The sequence below is a fragment of the Lagenorhynchus albirostris genome, chromosome 3, assembly GCF_949774975.1.
Source record: "Lagenorhynchus albirostris chromosome 3, mLagAlb1.1, whole genome shotgun sequence".
In the NCBI taxonomy this organism is placed as follows: domain Eukaryota; kingdom Metazoa; phylum Chordata; class Mammalia; order Artiodactyla; family Delphinidae; genus Lagenorhynchus; species Lagenorhynchus albirostris.
In genome coordinates this window covers 111,592,974-111,612,236 of record NC_083097.1, presented here as the reverse complement: position 1 = coordinate 111,612,236, position 19,263 = coordinate 111,592,974, and the positions used below count along the sequence as shown (strand labels likewise).

Sequence of the window (19,263 nt, the reverse complement as noted above, 5' to 3'; positions counted from 1 at the left end):
AACCCAGAGAAGGTAGGAAAGGAGCCAGAGGGCTCTTACAGAGCTCCGCACTTGTCCTGGTCACCACGGGGTTCCGGAGAGCTAAGGAGTCCAGAGGTGAGACAATGCATCGAGGACACAAGGTAGATGGGCAGTGTCCTCAGGATTGGGCCTTCCTGGAAAGTCACTATGTCCCTGCACCTGGGGAGGAAGGCCGGAAGGAGACACAGAGCAGGCAGAGTGCACTGGTGTTGAGGGGCAGGCACCAGTGTACATGTATGATGCAGCCACAGTGGCCACCTTGACCCACCCAGGAGTGCTTCCCCCTGAGCTGCTCAGCCACTCCAACTGCCCTTGCTCCAAAGGCCCATGCAGAGGAAAAGTCTTAACTTTCATCCTCTAATGGGGTTTAAAACTCAAATGTCTACATGGGATGTGGGCGAGCTCTGGACCAGGCAGACTTGGTAAGCTTGGGCCTGATTGGAGGGGGGCAGCCATGATTCAGCTTCAGGAGACTGCCTAGAGACAATATGAGTGGGAATTCAGAAAAAGATTTAGGCCAGTGATATAAATTTGGAAGTTGTCAACAACCGAATTATATTTAAAGCCAGGACACTGGGGGAGATTAACAACAGAGTGAGTGGAGATAAGGGGTCTAGGGATTAAGCCTTAGAGATGAAGAAGTACCAGCAAAGGGGCTGGTGAAGGAGCAACCAGAGAGGCAGGAGGGGAACCAGGAGAGGGGGGTGATAATCCGGGCGCCAAGGAGGGACAGATGAACTCCCACATTCTATGAAGAGGCAAGGAAAGTGAGGCTTGAGATTCAACAACGTGGAGAACCCTTGACAGAGGCAGTCTTGCCGTAGCAGTGAGGGCTGATGGGAGCGGATGGGAGAAAGGAAGGGAGGAAAGGACTGGAAGGCGGCAAGGAGAGTCAGTTCCCTCCAGGAGTTGTGCCATAAATAGGAGCAGAGAAATAGGGTGACAGTTTGAGGGGGATATAAGGCCAAGAGAAGGTTTTTCTTTAAGGTAGAAAAATTACAGTATTTTTGTGCATTGATGGGAATAATGCTGGAGAGAGGGGAATTTTGATGATGCAGGTGAGAAGGGGGAATAAATGTTGGACTGAAGTCCTTGAGTAAACAGGTAGAGATGGCATCTGGTGCACAAAAAAGGGGGCTGTCCTTAAATAGGAGCACGGAAGGTTCACCCACATTAGCGAAATGGAAGGCAGAGTTGATGAGCACAGATGCAGGTGGGTGGAGGAAGTAGTGGTGGAGCCCATGGAACTTCTCTTCTATTTTCTTAAGCTAGGAAGAGGTTGTCAGCTGAGAGTGAGGTGGAGGAGGAGATCTGAGCAATCCGCTGGGAGAGAGGGTGTGAGGAGACTTGGGGATGAAGTATGATTGCTGGGAAGCTTTTAGGTCTCACTTAGGGAGGGTTGTGGCATTAATTTAAAGTGAGGCTGTGTAACAAAAAGGAAGCAGACTCACAGATATAGAGAACAAACTAGTGGTTACCAGTGGGGGGGAGGGGCAACATAGGGGTGAGGGAGGAAGAGGTACAAACTAACTACTGGATGTAAGATAGGCTCAAGGATGTATTGTACAACACGGGGAATATGGCCAATATTTTGTAATAACTGTAAATGGAAAGTAACCTTTTAAAATTGTATACAAATCAAAAAATAATAATTAAAAAAGGTTCTAAACAACTTTAATAAATAAATAAATAAAGCGAGGCTGCTTAGCTCAGTTGTGGGTTTTTCTTCAGTCCTGGGCAGCCTGTGGCTGCAGGTGGAGAGTAGCTAGAGGGTTGAGTTTAACCAGGGATGTGGTTTTGCCAGGTGACTATAGGGCAGTGAGGGGCAAGGGAGAGAGTATAATACTGCATCATGAACTCTGAGCTGGGTGAGGAGGGAAGTGGGGCAATGAACACTTGATTGGTTCCCCAAAGAACTGGTGGAGGGGGGTACTAGATGGAGTGAGCTGGAGAGAGAGGCAGTGTTTACTGGAGAACGGTATGCATGAAACTGAGGTGATGAAGGGAGTGCACTGACAGGTCACAACCAGTTTAAAGTCTGGGTATGGGAGTGAGAGGCTGAGGCACTGTGGAAGCCAAGATCATGAAGAGGAGGCCAAGGGGTCTGTTTATTTACATGAATGCTGAAATAAAAACCAAGGCAGGAGTGGCCTTGGAGAGGGTGACTGTGGGCCAGGAGCTATAATCTTGAAGGAATGGTGGAGAGTGACAAGGAGGTCTATAAGTGACTGCAAAAAGGGGGAGAAATGGGTGGTCTTCTCTGATGACATGGCTTCCAAACATGGGTGTTTCTAAGGAGGAGGGCAAACTGTCTAGAAGTGGCACTGAGGAGCAAAATGGGCACCGCCCACTCCTAGACTCAGGGACACAAGGAGCATTAGAGGGAAAACAGCCACCACTTGAGAGGCTGTAGGGAGAATGGAGTCCTTACAGGAGAGGCAGTTTTTCATTAGAGCAAGAAAGCAAAAGGGACATTTCGAAATGAAGTTGAGGATATGGGGGAGTTTACTGTTGCCAGATCATGAGTTTCAGCGAGTCCAGTGAAAGGGTTTCTGGACATGGGGTAGGCTGGGCAATGGGGTCAAAGAGGGAAATACAGAGCCACGTGGGGCTTAGCGTCCTGGGGTAAGGGATGCCCTGAGAATTCTGGGCCTTTTGTGGGGACTGATACGAACGGGGATGAAGGGACTGATGAAAGCAGCCTGAGGGGTCCGAGGCAGAGGGTGGTGGCCAGGTTGGGTTTGTCGGGAGGTGGGAGGAGACAGTAAAGGTCAGGAGCCCTCTTCACTCCTGCTGACGGTGGTCTGGAGGTCTGAGGAGAGGCAGTCTTCCCAGAGCAGCTGGAGCTCTGGGCTCCCTCTTACTCCCAGGTAGGAATATTAGTCAAAACACTCTTCATAGAACTGAGAGTAAAACCACAGACATGTCAATGAAAGAGAATTGCCCAGAAATAGACTCATATAGGGTATAATCTGTATATAATGAACTCGGCCCTTAAAACAGTAGAGATGAAAGCATATTTTCCTCCCCAGGGACAACTGGTTAACTGTTTGAGAAAAAACAAATCCAGATTTTACCTTTAGATCTTATACTAAATGAATTCAGGTAAATTAAAAAGCTAGTGTAAAAAGTGTGATATTAGTGTAAAGACAGAAACAGACCCACACCATACCCGATCAATTGATTTTCAACGGTACCCAGGCAACCCAACGGGGAACAAACGATCTTTCCACCAAATCATGCTGGAACTATTGGATAGCCATGCGCAACATAATGAATCTTGATCCTTACTCACACCATAGACCATATACAAAAGTTAGGTTGATATGGATTGTAAGCCTATATGTATGAGCCATATACAAAATTACACATACAAAGATACAAAAATGATACACAACTCAATTTTAAAATGGGCAAAAGAACTGAATTGAAGAAGACTTTACCAAAGAAGATATTTAGATAACAAACACACGAGAAGATGCTAAACATCATTTGTCATTAGGGAAATACTCATTAAAACTACATGCTATGGGCTTCCCTGGTGGCGCAGTGGTTGAGAGTCCGCCTGCCGATGCAGGGGACACGTGTTCATGTCCCGGTCCGGGAAGATCCCACGTGCCGCGGAGTGGCTGGGCCTGTGAGCCATGGCCGCTGAGCCTGCGCGTCCGGAGCCTGTGCTCTGCAGCGGGAGAGGCCACAACAGTGAGAGGCTTGAGTACCGAAAACAAAAACAAAAACAAAAACAAAAAAACTACATGCTAGAAGGACTAGCATTTAAAAAGACTGTCCAAATTAAGTATTGGCAAGGATAGGATCATTGGTTGCCCTAGAACAGATGGGTCTCAGAGGTACAGGAGGAAACACTGGGGAATTATGGGTATGTTGTATGAACATAGCAGAGTTTAACCTCTCTTCAGTACAGACATTTAGGTTGTTGCCAGTTTGGCCTTGTGTCAGATGCAAAGATGTGCCACCCAGATCCCTCCTCAAGGAAGGATTTGCTGTCCAGTTGCAGGGAGTGTGATCAGTCATAGCTTCTTCAGGGTCCACCTGAGCTACAGATAGTGCCTTTCCTCTTCCCAGAGCAGACTGCATGGTGTGACTGAACAAAGGAAGGATATAGAGGCTGGGCCATCTTTATCCGCTATAGGAGTATTCAGATGCAGAATATTTGCTCCAGAGTTCCCTACCAAGATGGCCTAGACTTCACTGAACCTGCATCACAGTTTGACTTCTGCTCAGTCCTGCTTCTCTCCCTTCCTTTCATAGATGCTGATCCCTCATATCCTCAATAAACTTCTGGCACCCCAAACTCCATCTCAGCATCTGTTTCCTGGGAACCTGACCTATGACAGGGCTATTACAACACAGCTTCTATGATCATTCTTGTCCATGTTTCCTGTCCTATAAGCACTCTTTCTGTAGGATATTTGCCTAGGCGTGGAATTGCTGGGTCATTAGAGTATGTTATTTACAGCTTAATTGAGTAATGCTGAACTGTTTTCCAAAGTGGTTGCACAAGTTTGTGTAGATTTACATGGATGAATATTTCTGCTGATCCTTGGTATCGTGACTTTTAAATTTTATTCAATTTGATAAGTGTGTAATGGTATCTCATCATGATTTTAATTTGCATTTCCCTGATTATCAAAGAAATTGAGCACTGTTTTTTAACGTTATTGGCCTTTGAGTTTCTTATTTTTCAAAGTGCCTATCTTTTGTCCATTTTTCTTTTTCTTTCTGCCAAATTATTTTTAAATTATTACTTATTTATTTCTTTTAAAACCACTTTATTGAGGTGTGACTGATATTAAAAAAAGCTGTACAGGGCTTCCCTGATGGCGCAGTGGTTGAGAGTCCGCCTGCCGAAGCAGGTGACACGGGTTCGTGCCCCGGTCCGGGAAGATCCCACATGCCGCGGAGCGGCTGGGCCCGTGAGCCATGGTCGCTGAGCCTGCGCGTCCGGAGCCTGTGCTCCGCAACAGGAGAGGCCACAACAGTGAGAGGCCCACATACCGCAAAAAAAAAAAAAAAAAAGCTGTACATATTTAATGTATACAACTGGATGAGTTTGAATTGCCCATTTTTCTATTAGGTTGTCTTTTATTATTAATTCTAATGAGTTCTGGATAAAACCCTTTGTTAATCTTATCTGTTGCAGTTATCTTCTGCTATTCTGTAGCTTGCCTTTTAACTCCCTTAATGTCTTTGATGAATGGTAATTCTTCATTTTATTCACCTTTCTTTTGTAGTATTGCTTTTTGTGCTTTAAGAAAACTTTCCTTACCCAAGATTATGAAGATATTCTTCTACATTATTAATTTGAAACTTTACAGGTTTCCCTTTTATATTTAAGTCCATATGCCCCTGGAGTTGATTTTGGTGTATGGTGTGAGATAGGGGTCCAGTTTCATTCTTTTCAAAATTAATTAATTAATTAATTAATTAATTAATTATTTTTGGCTGCATTGGGTCTTCATTGCTGCGCGCGGGCTTTCTCTACTTGTGGCGAGCAGTGGCTACTCTTAGTTGCGGTGCACAGGCTTCTCATTGCAGTGGCTTCTCTTGCTGTGGAGCACGGGGTCTGCGCGTGCAGGCTTCAGTAGTTGTGACACGTGGGCTCAGTAGCTGTTGCTCGAGGGCTCTAGAGCGCAGGCTCAGTAGTTCTGGCGCATGGGCTTACTTGCTCCTTGGCATGTGGGATGTTCCCAGATGAGGGCTCGGACCCACGTCTCGTGCACTGGCAGGTGGACTCTTAACCCCTGTGCCACCAGGGAAGTCCCTCCAATTTCATTCTTTTTTGATATGGATATCAAATTGTTCCAGCCAACTCCATTGAGAGTCTGTCTTTTTGTCACTGCTACACGTGCCATCTCTGTCACAAATCAAGCATCTGGATATGCAGGTCTGTTTGCATAACTTCCTCTCTAGTCCATTGAATTGTCTATCCCCCAATCAATGCCATACTCTCTTAATTACTATAAATATATAGTAATCTGGTACAGCAATTCATCTAGCCTTGTTCTTCCTCTAGAATGACTTAGCTATTCTTGGTCTTTTGCATGTCCATATAAATTTAAGAATCATCTCGTCACGTTCCACAAAAAAATACTGATGAGTTTTTGAGTTTTTATTAGAAATAAAATTGAATCTGTAGATCACTTTGGGAAGAATGGACAATATTTGTAATATTGAGTCTTCCAATCCATGAACACCATATCTCCACTTATTGAGATCTTTAATTTCTGTCCATAATGCTTTCATTTTTTCTGCATTGGAGATTTACTCAACTTTTATTAGGTTTATTCCTAGTGATTTGGCATTTTTAATTGATATTACAAATGCTATCCTTTTAAAATTTTCTCTTTGTTGCTGCTATTAAGCACATTGATTTTTTTTTAAGTCCAGGACACTTGCTGAACTCTCTTAATAGTTCTAATTATTGGTAGATTATTTTTTATTTCTTCTGTAAACTATCCTATCATCTATAAATAATGGTAGTTTTGTTTCTTCCTTTTCCAGTCTTTATTCCTTTTCTTTCTTCGCTGTGCTGGCCATAAGCTCCAGTATAATGTTGAAAAAAAGTGGTAGTAATGGATATCTTTGTTTTGTTCCAATTCTCAAAGGGAAAACTTTCAATGTTTCACCACTAAGTATGATGCTTGCATTAGTTATTTTTCAAAAGAAGCTTTTAGAAAATTAAGGAATTTTCTTTCCAGTTCCAGTTTGGCAAAATTTTTTTTGAATTATTCATCCATTTGATTCAGTGGATGTTGAGTTTTATCAAATGCTTTTTCTGCATCTATTGAGATAACCATAAGGTTTTTCTCCTTTAATCTGTTAACGTGATAAATTAATGTTTTCAAATATTAAACAAAACTTGCATTCATAAAATTAATTATAACTTGATCATAAGATCCTATTTTTTTTCCTTTGATTTTTGCAAAACACCTCAAATTTTACTCATGGTACAAAAGTATTTAATAAGCACCACGTTGGTACAGAAAAACACACAGCCTATAGTTCATCCTTTAAAACCAGAACAGCCAAGTGAAAAGTCAGTAGAGATTCTTACTTCTACTTGAAATAAAAAACAAAACAAAAAAAGCTAAGGTACACATTAGGAACTGAACCACTATAGTTTTTCTTTCTAGAGATGTGACATCCATGTTTTCTGGTCAGTAATGTTCTATCAAACACTGTACTAAATCCAAGCAGACAGATTGCCAGTAAAGCTGTTTGCTATCTCCTACGGAGCTAGACCAGTGGAACACTGTCTTGGTAGGATTATTTTGACAGCAAGAAGGAAGTGCAGAGCCCCAACCCCAACAGAAAACCTAAGGAGCTGATTTACAAAGAAAGGGTTTTAAGCAAACCTGCACAAATACTAACATGCTCTAAGAAAAGGAAACCTTTTAGACCATTTTCAGCATACATTCATTGGTGCCCAGTAAAATAGGAACACCAACATAGAAAGCATTTTTGCTTTCATAACACTAATAGCCAAAAAGCACACAGCATATAATACTTTGATCTTGAAGTGGGTAATCATGGAAGTTCTAAGATTATATCCACTAGGTTAGCCTGAGTATTCGTCTATAAAAATATTTTTCCAAAAACATGTAAACGGGCTTCCCTGGTGGCGCAGTGGTTAAGAATCCGCCTGCCAATGCAGGAGACACGGGTTCAAGCCCTGGTCTGGGAAGATCCCAAATGCCGCGGAGCAACTAAGCTTGTGTGCCACACCTACTAAGCCTGTGCTCTAGAACCTGCGAGCCACAACTACTGAGCCCGTGCACCACAACTACTGAGCCTGTGTGCTGCAACTACTGAAGCCTGTGCTCCACAACAAGAGAAGCCACCGCAGTGAGAAGCACGTACACCGCAACGAAGAGTAGCCCCCGCTTGCTGCAACTAGAGAAAGCCCGTGCACAGCAATGAAGACCCAACGCAGCCAAAAATAAATAAATAAATAAACTTAGTTTTAAAAAAACCACGTAAACGAGAGTTATAGAAACTATGGAACTACATCAGGAGCAGCAGAAAGTGATACAAGGACTGTACATGTAAGACTAGGAATTGATTTTCACATGTACCTTCTAGGTAAAGGAAGTCTCTCTAAGTTGATTCCTACAGCCAAGATGAACTGTGATAGTAGGATTTTCAAAAATCTTGAGATGGTCAGCTAGCTTGAGTTAAACCCTAGATAAATACTCCCAGTCAAAAACCCCATTGAGACTGCAGGACTGAAACTCTGACCCATATAAAAAGCTGTGAGTCCACAAAAAGTCTCATGGGACATGCAAGGCCTGCTGGGCCAAGACAGTTGATGATGGTGGGTTCTTCCAACATGGACACACCAACATGTATGCTGGGGAAGTGTCCCCCAGGTGGAATGCTGGACTTGGGCTTAATGCAGGAGCCATACTCAGAAGCTCCTGAGAGACGTGTCTACTCGGGGAGGAGTACTAGGGTTACTGAAGACAAGAATGTGTCCCAGGAAAGTCAGCTAATTTTCTCCTGACCCATCAATACTTAACATTAACGAAGAGTTGCAGAACAGAGTCAGTCTTTCCAAGATGTATTCTTCTGACATCATTAGCCAAAGCCTCTCCCAGTCTATTGGGCTGGTGATGTCTAGAAAGATCCCATTACCTGGAGGTGGGACCTAGGGCCACAGATTGTTCTGGGAAGCTGGCATAGAAGATGATTTGCACAATGAAGTCACCACTAAACCGCTGCTTAAGTCCAGTCCCCAGCCTTCTTTTTCTGCTCAATAGTCCAGAAACATTTCTTTAAAAGCCAGAAGATCCGTAAACGTGAGCAGGATGTCGAAAATATCACCCGCCACTTCATCTATGGTGCTGTAAAGTTGTAATGAAAGCCGCCATGTTAAATCCAGGAATTTGCTCCAACAGCTGTTCTTCCATATACTTTTCTACCACAGAAATAGATTCTATAAAAATAGGTGTGTAGGTGAGCTTATTCTCTTGTGTCTTCAAACTCCTGGTAGTACCTGTCCATGAAATTCCTCTGTAATAACTGGAACTCATCATCCATGATAATGGCCTCTAAATATCCAACCACAGCATCAAATTCTGCATCAGAGGCGGAAAAGATGGACAGCGCGAAGCTCTCCTCCTCTAGGGCATGCATCACCGTGGCCGCATCCACCGCGCATGAGGGAGCCGGCCGCTGGCGGGCTACCCCGCCCACGCCCGCCCATGGCCCAGGCGCAGCCTCTGCTCTGCTCTGCAGAGCCCCAACCGGCATCCAGAAGATCTCGCTGCAGCTGCCGAGGCTGTGGCTTATGGCCCAGCCCAGTAGGGCCTGCGCATGACGCCCTGACCTCAGGCTCCCCGGCTGCAGCCAGCCGGGCCTCTAAGCCCTACCAGGCCTCACTAAGCTTGACGCTCCTAAATTTTTAAAATAATACTTTTCATATGATCTTAAATTTTGTTTAATAATAGGTCAGTTAGCATTTTTTATATCTGTGTTCATAAGTGAGATTGGCCTTTAGTTTTCCTACATTGATCCTGTCAGATTTGGGGGTTAGGGTCATATTAATTCCATGAAATGAGTTGAGGAGGATAGCTTTGGTTTTCTGGGAGTAGAAACTTCTAAACTTCTAGAATAGTTTGTGTATGAATGAAATTTTATTTTCTGTGAATGTTCACTATAATTCACAGGTAAAGCTATCTGGATTTGAAGTTTTCTTTGTGGGAAGATTTTAAATTACTGATTCAATAAAATATCTAGGAATAAACCTACATAAGGAGGTAAAAGGCCTGTACTTGGAAAACTATAAGATACTGATGAAAGAAATTGAAGATGACACAAACAGATGGAAAGACAGCTGTGTTCATGGATTGGAAGAATTAATATTGTTAAAATGACCATACTACCCAAGGCAATCTACAGATTCAATGCAATCTGTATCAAAATATCAAGGGCATTTTTCACAGAACTACAACAAATAACTTTAAAATTTGTATGGAAATGCAAAAGACCCCGAGCAGCCAAAACAATCTTGAGAAAGAAGAATAGAGATGGAGGAATCATGCTCCCTAACTTCAGACAATGCTACAAAGCTACAGTAATCAAACAGTATGGTACTGGCACAAAAACAGACACATAGATCAGTGGAGCAGAATAGAGAGCCTAGAAATAAACCCATGTACTTATGGTCAGACAATCTATGACACAGGATGCCAGAATATACAATGGAGAAAAGACAGACTCTTCAATAAGTGGTGCTGGGGAAACTGGACATCTACATGTAAAACAATGAAATTAGAACATTCTCTAATACGATATACAAAAATAAACTCAAAATGGATTAAAGACCTAAATGTTAGGCCAGAAACCATAAAACTCCTAGGAGAAAACATAGGCAGAACACTCTTTGACATAAATCATAGCAATATTTTTTTGGATCAGTCTCCTAAAGCAAAGGCAATAAAAGCAAAAATAAACCAATGGAACCTAGTTAAACTGAAAAGCTTTTGCATAGCAAAGGAAACCATCGATAAGACAAAAAGACAGCCTACTGAATGGGAGAAAATATTTGCAAATGATATGACTGATAAGGTGTTGATATCCAAAATATATAAACAGTTCATACAACTCAACATCCAAAAAACAAACAACTTGATTAAAAAATGGGCAGAAGACCTGAATAGACATTTTTCCAAACAGGATATGCAGATGGTCAACCTGCACATGAAAAGATGCTCAACATCATTAATCATCAGAGAAATGCAAATCAAAACCACAATGAGATATCACCTCACAGCTGTCAGAATGGCTATCATCAAAAAGAACACAAATAACAATGTTGGTGAGGATATGGAGAAAAGGGAACCCTCCTACACTGTTGTTGGGGGTGCAAATTAGTGCAGCCACTGTGTAAAACAGTATGGAGTTTTCTCAAAAAACTAAAAATAGAACTACCATATGACTTGGCAATTCCACTCCTGGGTATATATCCATAAAGAACAAAAGCACTAAATCAAAAAGATATATGCACCTCAACGTTCATAACAGCATTATTTACAATTGTCAAGATATGGTAGCAACCTAAATGTCCATCAACAGAAGAATGGATAAAGAAGATGTGAGATGTGTACATATTTACATATACATGTATATGTACACATATACACACAGTGAAATACCACTCAGTCATAAAAAAGGAATTAAATTTTGCCATTTGTAATAACATGGATGGACTTGGAGGATATTATGCTAAGTGAAATGTCAGACAGAGAAAGACAAATACTGTATGATATCTCTGATATGTGGAATCTAAAAAAATAAAACAAGCTAGTGAATATAACAAAAAAGAAACACACAGATATAGAGAATAAACTAGTGGTTACCAGTGGGAAGAGGGAAAGGGGGGGAGGGGCAATATAGGAGTAGGGGGTTAAGAGGTACAAAGTATTATGCATAAAATAAATAAGCTACAAGGATATATTGTACAATGCAAGGAATATAGTCAATATTTTGTAGTAACTATAAATGGAATATAACCTTTAAAATTGTGAATTGTGTAACTTATGTAATATTGTGCATCAACTATACTTCAATTTAAAAAAATAAATAGATAAATACTGATTCAATCTCTTTAATATTTATGAGACTATTCAGATTTTCCATTTCTTCATGAGCCACCTTGGATAAATTATTATTTCTAGGGATTTTTCCGTTTCACTTGAACTTTTTACATTTATTGGCATTGTTGTTCTTAATACCTTCTTAGTATCTTCTTTTTTTTTTTTGGCAGTACACGGGCCTCTCACTGTTGTGGTCTCTCCCATTGTGGAGCACAGGCTCCGGACACGCAGGCTCAGCGGCCATGGCTCACGGGCCTAGCTGCTCTGCGGCATGTGGGATCTTCCCAGACCGGGGCAGGAACCCGTGTCCCCTGCATCGGCAGGCGGACTCTCAACCACTGCGCCACCAGGGAAGCCCCTTAGTATCTTCTAAATGTGTATTGATCTCTAGTAATATCCCCTTCTTCATTCTTACTATTATTTATTTATTCTTTTTTCTTTATTTTCTTTTTTCTTCACAATAAAGAGTATTTCAATTTCCTTATTTTTTTGAAAAATAAATTTTAATATTAAAAATTTTTATTGTATGTTTGGTTTTTATTTCATTAATTTCTTCTCTTATGTTTATTATTTCATTCTTCTACTTTGAATATAACTTCCTGAAATGCATCCTTGGCTCATATTTTCAACAATTCTTTTCAAATATGTACATTTAATGCTATAGATTTTCCTCTAAATACTACCTTAGGTATACTCAAAAATTTTTATACATAGTGCTTTCGCTATTACTCAGTTGTTTTTCTTATGAATTTATAGAAGTTCTTTATATACTCTGGATACAGCCATTTACTAATTATATGTTTTGCAGATATTTTCTCTGACTCTGTATCTTGCCAGTTAATTCTTGTAATATTTTAATGAACAGGAAATTTTAATTTGAGAATAATTCAATTTATGTATTAATTTTATGATTTTTTGAGTGTGTCTAGCTTAATAAAATCTTCTCTCTCCTGAAATTATGAAGATATTCTCCTATAGTATCTTATATTTTTGCCTTTTCTAGCAAAGATTTATTTAAAATATTATAATTGCTGAAGCTGTGTAAAAAAATTGGCAGTGAACTTGAAGAATCTTACACATGTTGATTCCTCCCTTTTGACCCAAACACTCACTTCTAGGAATCAATCCTAAGTAAATGACAACTCATTTAGGAACTAGTAACTTAGGAAATAATAACTCACTTCTAAAAAACAATTTTAAGGATATTCATTATAGCATAATATAATAATAATTTCAGATGACTTAGATATACAGTAAAACAAAGTATATCTGTAATGAAATATTTGTAGCTGCTGAGAAATCATTATGGGATTCTGGGATTTCCACATAAACCTTAACTACTACTTTACTTCATAACAACAAAATATGTACATATTGTAATTTTAAAAATCTAATAAAATATTTTAGAATCACACTTTTAAATAGCTTTAAATCACAAACACTAATGCTCACAAATGTAATTTTTTTATTGGGGTCAAATTCACATAACATGAAGATAACCATTTTAAAATGAACGATTCAGTGGCATTTAGTGTATTCACAATGTTGTGCAACCACCACCTCTAAATAGTTCTAAACATTATCCTCACCCCCAAAAGAAACCCTGTACTCACTAAGCATTCCATACTCTCCATTCCACATTCCCCCCACCTCCCAAACACACACACTCTCTAGCCCCTGGCAACCACCAATCTGCATTGTTTCTATGGATTTACCTTAATATATGGATATTTCCTATAAATGGAATCATACAATATATGACGTTTTGGGTTTGGCTTTTCACTTAGCATGATGTCTTTAAGGTTCATCTATGTTGCAGAATGTATCAGTACTTCATTCCTTTTTATGGGTGAATAATATTCCACTGTAGCTCACAAATGTTACTTTATTTTATTTTATTTATTTATTTATTTTGGCTGCGCCAGGTCTCAGTTGTGGCATGGGGGATCTTTAGTTGCGGCATGCGGATTTCTTAGTCGTGGCATGCATGCAGGGTCTAGTTCCCTGAACAGGGATCGAACCTAGGCCCCTACACTGGGAGCGTGGAGTCTTATCTACTGGACCACCAGGGAAGTCCCACAAATGTAATTTATTTTTTTAATACATTTATTTATTTATTTATTCATTTTTGGCTGCATTGGGTCTTTGTTGCTGCACACAGGCTTTCTCCAGTTGTGGTGAGCGGGGGCTACTCTTCATGGCAGTGCGTGGGCTTCTCATTGTGGTGGCTTCTCTTTTGTGGAGCACGGGCTCTAGGCACACAGGCTTCAGTAGTTGTGGCACATGGGCTCAGTAGTTGTGGCTCGCGGGCTCTAGAGCGCAGGCTCAGTAGTTGTGGCACACGGGCTTAGTTGCTCCATGGCATGTGGGATCTTCCCGGACCAGGGCTGGAACCCTTGTCCCCTGGATTGGCAGACGGATTCTTAACCACTGCGCCACTAGGGTAGTCCCCACAAATGTAAGTTTAACATTAAAAAAAAACAAAAAGCAAAACAGCATACCAAACTCCATATAGAGCATGATGCCAATTTTGTATTTTAACATGTATAAGCATAGGAAAAATGGGAAGGAAATGCACTTAAATATTAACAGTGGTTACCTCTACTTAGTGGGATTATAAGTAACTTTAATTTTAGTTGTACTTTTCTGTATTTTCTTATTTTTGCAATATGAAAACCAAGTCATTTAAAAACATAAACATGAGGGAACACTTCCCAACTCGTTCTATGAAGTCAGTATTACCCTGGTATCAAAACCAAAAAACTGTAGACCAATATATTTAATGACTATAGATATAAAAATCCTCAACAAATACTAGAAAACCAAATCCAATAACATATAAAAAGTTTTATAAACCATGACCAAATATGATTATTTCAGGAGCACAGGTTGGTTTAACATCTGAAAATCAATTAATGTATATATTATAGCAATAGAATAAAGGACAAAAACCACATGATAATCTCAACAACTTCTGACAAAATTCAAGAGCTCTTTATGCTAAAAACACTCAACAAACTAGGAATAGACAGGAACTTCCTCAGCCTGATAAAGAACATCTACAAAAAACCCTAATATCCTATTTAATGAGGAGATGCTGAATGCTTTCCCCTGAAGATCAGAAATAAGACAAGAATGTCCACTCTCATCACTTCTATTCAACACTGTAATGGAATTTCTAATCAGGGCAATTAGGCAAGAAAAAGAAATAAAAGGTCACTGGACCAGAAAGAAGTGAAACCATCTTTATGCACAGATGACACAATCTTGTATATAGAAACTCCTAAGGAATCCACTAAACATCTATTAGAACTGATAAATAAGGTCAGCAAGTTTTCAGGATATAAGATTAATAACAGGGACTTCCCTGGTGGTCCAGTGGGTAAGACTCCGCGCTCCCAATGCAGGGGCCCGGGTTCAATCCCTGGTCGGGGAACTAGATCCTGCATGTATGCTGCAACTAAGAAGTCCGCAGGCCACAACTAAGACCTGGCACAGCCTAAATAAATAAATATTTAGAAAATATTGTCTTAAAAAAAGATCAATATACAAAAGCCCATTGTATTTCTCTATACTAGCAACATAATCCAAAAATGAATTAAGAAAACAATTCACAAAGAATAAAATACTTAGTAATAAATTTAACCAAGGAAGTGTAAGATATATACTGAAAACTGCAAAGCATTTTTTAAAGAAATTAAAGATCTAAATAAGTGGAAACACATCCCATGTCCATGGATCAGAAGACTTAATGTTGTTGAGATGGTAATCTATAGACTGAATGCAATCCCCATCAAATTCCAATGGGTGTCTTTGCAGAAACTGACAAGCTGATTCTAAAATTCATGTGCTAATGCAATGGAGCAAGAACAACCAAAACAAGCTGGGGGAACAAAAAAGGAGGACTAACACGTCCTGCTTTCAAAACTTATTACAAAGCTACAGTAATCAAGACTGTGTGATACTGGCATAAGGACGAGACATATAGATCAACAGAATAGAACTGAAAATTCAAAAATAAACTCTTACATTTAAGGTCAACTGATTTTTTTTTTTTTTTTTTGGCCACACCACACAGCTTGCAGGACCTTAGTTCCCCCACCAGGGATTGAACCTGGGTCCTCAGCAGCAAAAGCACAGAGTCCTAACCACAGGACCACCAGAGAATTCCCTAAGGTCAACTGATTTTTGACAAGGGTATCAAGACAGTTCAACAGGGGAAGAACAGTCTTCAACAAATAGTGCTGGCACAACTGAATACTCACATGCAGAATGAAGTTGGATCCCTACCTCACACCATATAGAAAAATTAACTCAAAACAGATCAAAGACCTAAATGTAACAGGTAAAACTCTTAAAAAGAAAACATAAGAATAAATATTTATTACTTGGATTAGGCAATGGCTTCTTAGCTATGAAATCAAAAGCACAAGCAACCAAAGAAGAAAGAGATAAACTGGACTTCATCAAAATAAAAAAATTTGTGCTGCGGAGAGCATAATCAAGAAAGTAAAAAGAACAACCCAAATAATAGTAGAAAATTTTTACAAATCATGTATCTGACAAGAGACTTGTATCTAGAATATATAAAGGACTCTTACAACTCAATAATAGAAAGACAAATACTCAGTTTAAAAAAATGGGCAAAGGAGGTGAATATACATTTCTTCAAAGAACACAGAGTGCAAATGGCCAATAAGCACATGAAAAAAACATTCAACATCATTAGCCATTAGGGAAAAGCAAATCAAACCATAATGGGATCCTCTGTCACATTACTTGGGTGACTCTAATCAAAAGGACATATGGAGTGAGAGTTTGGGGTTAGTAGATGCAAACTATTATATATAGAATGGACAAATAACAAGTCCTATTGTATAGCACAGGGAACTATATTCAATATCCTGTGACACACCATGATGGAAAAGACTATAAAAAATAATGTATATTATATATATATATATATGTATAACTGAATCACTTTGCTGTACTGCAGAAATTAACACAACACTGTAAATTGACTATATCTCAATTAAAAGAAAAGGACAGATAATAATAAATGTTGGCAAGGATGTGGAGAAATTGGAACCCTCACGCACCGCTGATGTGAACGTAAAACAGTGCAGCTGCTTTGGAAAAACAATATGACAGGTCCTCAAAACATTATACATAGAGTTACCATATAAACTAGCAATTCTACTCCTAGCAATATACTCAAGGAAATGAAACTATATGCCCATACAAAAACTTGTATATGAATTCCATAGCAGCATTATTCATAATATCCAAAAAGTAGAAACAACCTAAATGGCCATGAACAGATGAATGGATAAACCGGATGAAATATATCCATGCAATGGAATATTATCCAGCCATAAAAAGGAATGAAATTTTAATATATGCTACAACACGGGTGAACATTGAACACATTATGTAAGTGAAAGAAGCCACATACTGTGTGAGTCCATTTAAATGAAATATCCAGAACAGGCAACTCCATAAAGACAGAGAGTAGATAAGTGGTTATCTAGGTCTAGAAGGGGGGCGTGAGGGGAAAAGTAAAATGACTCCTAATGGGCATGGTTTTCTGAGGAGGAAGGTGATGAAGTGTTCTGAAATTGATTGTGGTGATCGTTGCACAATTCTGAATCCCCTAAAAACCACTGAATTGTATACTTTAAATAGGTGAATTGTATGGTGTGTGAATTAGATCTCAAGCAAGCTGTTTATTTTTTAAAACTTCAATGGATCTGGGACTTCCCCGGTGGTGAGTGGTTAAGAATCCGCTTGCCAATGCAGGGGACACGGGTTCGATCCCCAGTCTGGGAAGATCCCACATGCTGCTGAGCAACTAAGCCTGTGTGCCGCAACTACTAAGCCTGAGTGCCACAACTACTGAAGCCTGCGCACCTAGAGCCCGTGCTCCACAACAAGAGAAGCCACCGCAATAAGAAGCCCACGCACCATGACGAAGAATAGCCCCCGCTCACCACAACTAGAGAAAGCCCTTGCACAGCCAAGAAGACCCAACGCAGCCATAAATAAATAAATAAAAATTAGAAAAAAAACCCCCACAAAACTTCAATGGATCTGACAGTCAGGAGGACTCTGGTGACACCCAGCCAAAGCCATTTCAGTGCCATGTCGGGGTGCTGGAAAGTGACAGGCTGGGGAGTAACGTGAGCGAGGAAGAAAGGAAAATACTTGCAGAAGACTCAGGAGGCTCATCTGTCGACGAGCAGGAGTGAGGCCTGATGCAGGGGAGGGCTTAGGGGTTTGCAGGCCCCCATGAGACACATTCTATTCCTAAGCCTGAGATCCAGTTCCTCAGAGAAGATGGTGATGATGACTCTGTGGGCCTCTCCAGCCTCTATCCTGATGCTGGCTGGACTGGCCAGGCCAGGCCAGTCCTCTCTTCTCTATACCACTAAAACTTAGCAACCTGGAAAGGCTTACCACACACCCTGCCTCATCTTGGAGCCCTTCCCTGGAGGTGCTAGCTCCCACTGACCTCTTGCTTCTCAGCATGCTCTCACACTACACACAAGATGTCCTCACCATACTATATCTTACAGTTTACTGAAGCAGCTTCCAAGTATGGGGAGGATGCAGGAACACACACACTGCTTCCCTAGCCTGTGAGGGCAAGGGGACCCAGGCATGGTTCCAGCTTATATATCCCTGACTCTTAACTCCCACCTGCTCAAGCAGGGCTTCTGCAGCCCCCTGCTTGGTGCCCCAAGGATTTCTGGGAGCTCCAGGGAATGCTCTGGAATAGTCCAGGAAGGTCCCATGCAGGGTCTGCTGTCTCTTCCCTATGCTGTTCTTCTGGTCACTCTGTCTCCCAGTGAGGATGCAGCTCTTGTTGGTGTTGGTTATGCTTTGTCAGAGGGGTCCCTGAGCAGCATAGCTTGGATGTCACTACTTCACTAAAGCAGTGAGAAAGCCCAGTTTTTAAGGACTACCTTTGCTCTCGTGCTTTCTATGGAGTCAGACATTTGGCCATATGAAGCTTAGCTCAGGGTATGTCCTAGTGGAGGAACTACATGGAGTGCAGCCTCAATCAGCCTTAATGCTACAGCTTATAACCTCGAAGTCAGTATGTTCTCTACATAGGCCATGGGATTCCCTAACGATGATACCCAAATCAGGTATCCCTGATTCACTGATGCTAACCTGGGGACCTGATTTGAGACACAGGATATTGCTTGTAACCCAGAATCATGAATCTGCTAAACTCATTCATAAAGATTTCTCTTATGACCATCGCCCCTTGCCTCGGCTTCTACAGGTTGACCTCCCTTTGAGGAGATGGTCATTGAATCTGGGTTTCTAGGAAAACCATGTTTTCCTTGGTGACTACATGTGCCATCCATTCCACCTGGACCAGAGCCAGCGAGTAAGATACACTTGGGCCCTAATGTTTTCAGAAGAGCACCAAGTCCCATGGGGCTGGGCTTAAGGTGGGAGAGGGCCTTCTGCATACCCTGTCCCCCTCTTGAAGAACAAAGATGCTTATTAATTAGCGTATGAAAGAAAGGCTCTGATAAAGCCTACAGTAAATGGTATTTAAGTCTTTTGAATGCAGTGCTTCCCAAACATATTTTTCCATGGGACCCTTTTT

General features: G+C 40.8%; 1 pseudogene; it reads right to left on the bottom strand.

Annotated features, from left to right (window-relative positions):
- Window positions 1–8,612: 8,612 nt before the first annotated feature.
- On the bottom strand, window positions 8,613–9,189 carry LOC132518246 (ADP-ribosylation factor-like protein 2-binding protein; annotated as a pseudogene).
- Between the last annotated feature and the right edge of the window lie 10,074 nt (window positions 9,190–19,263).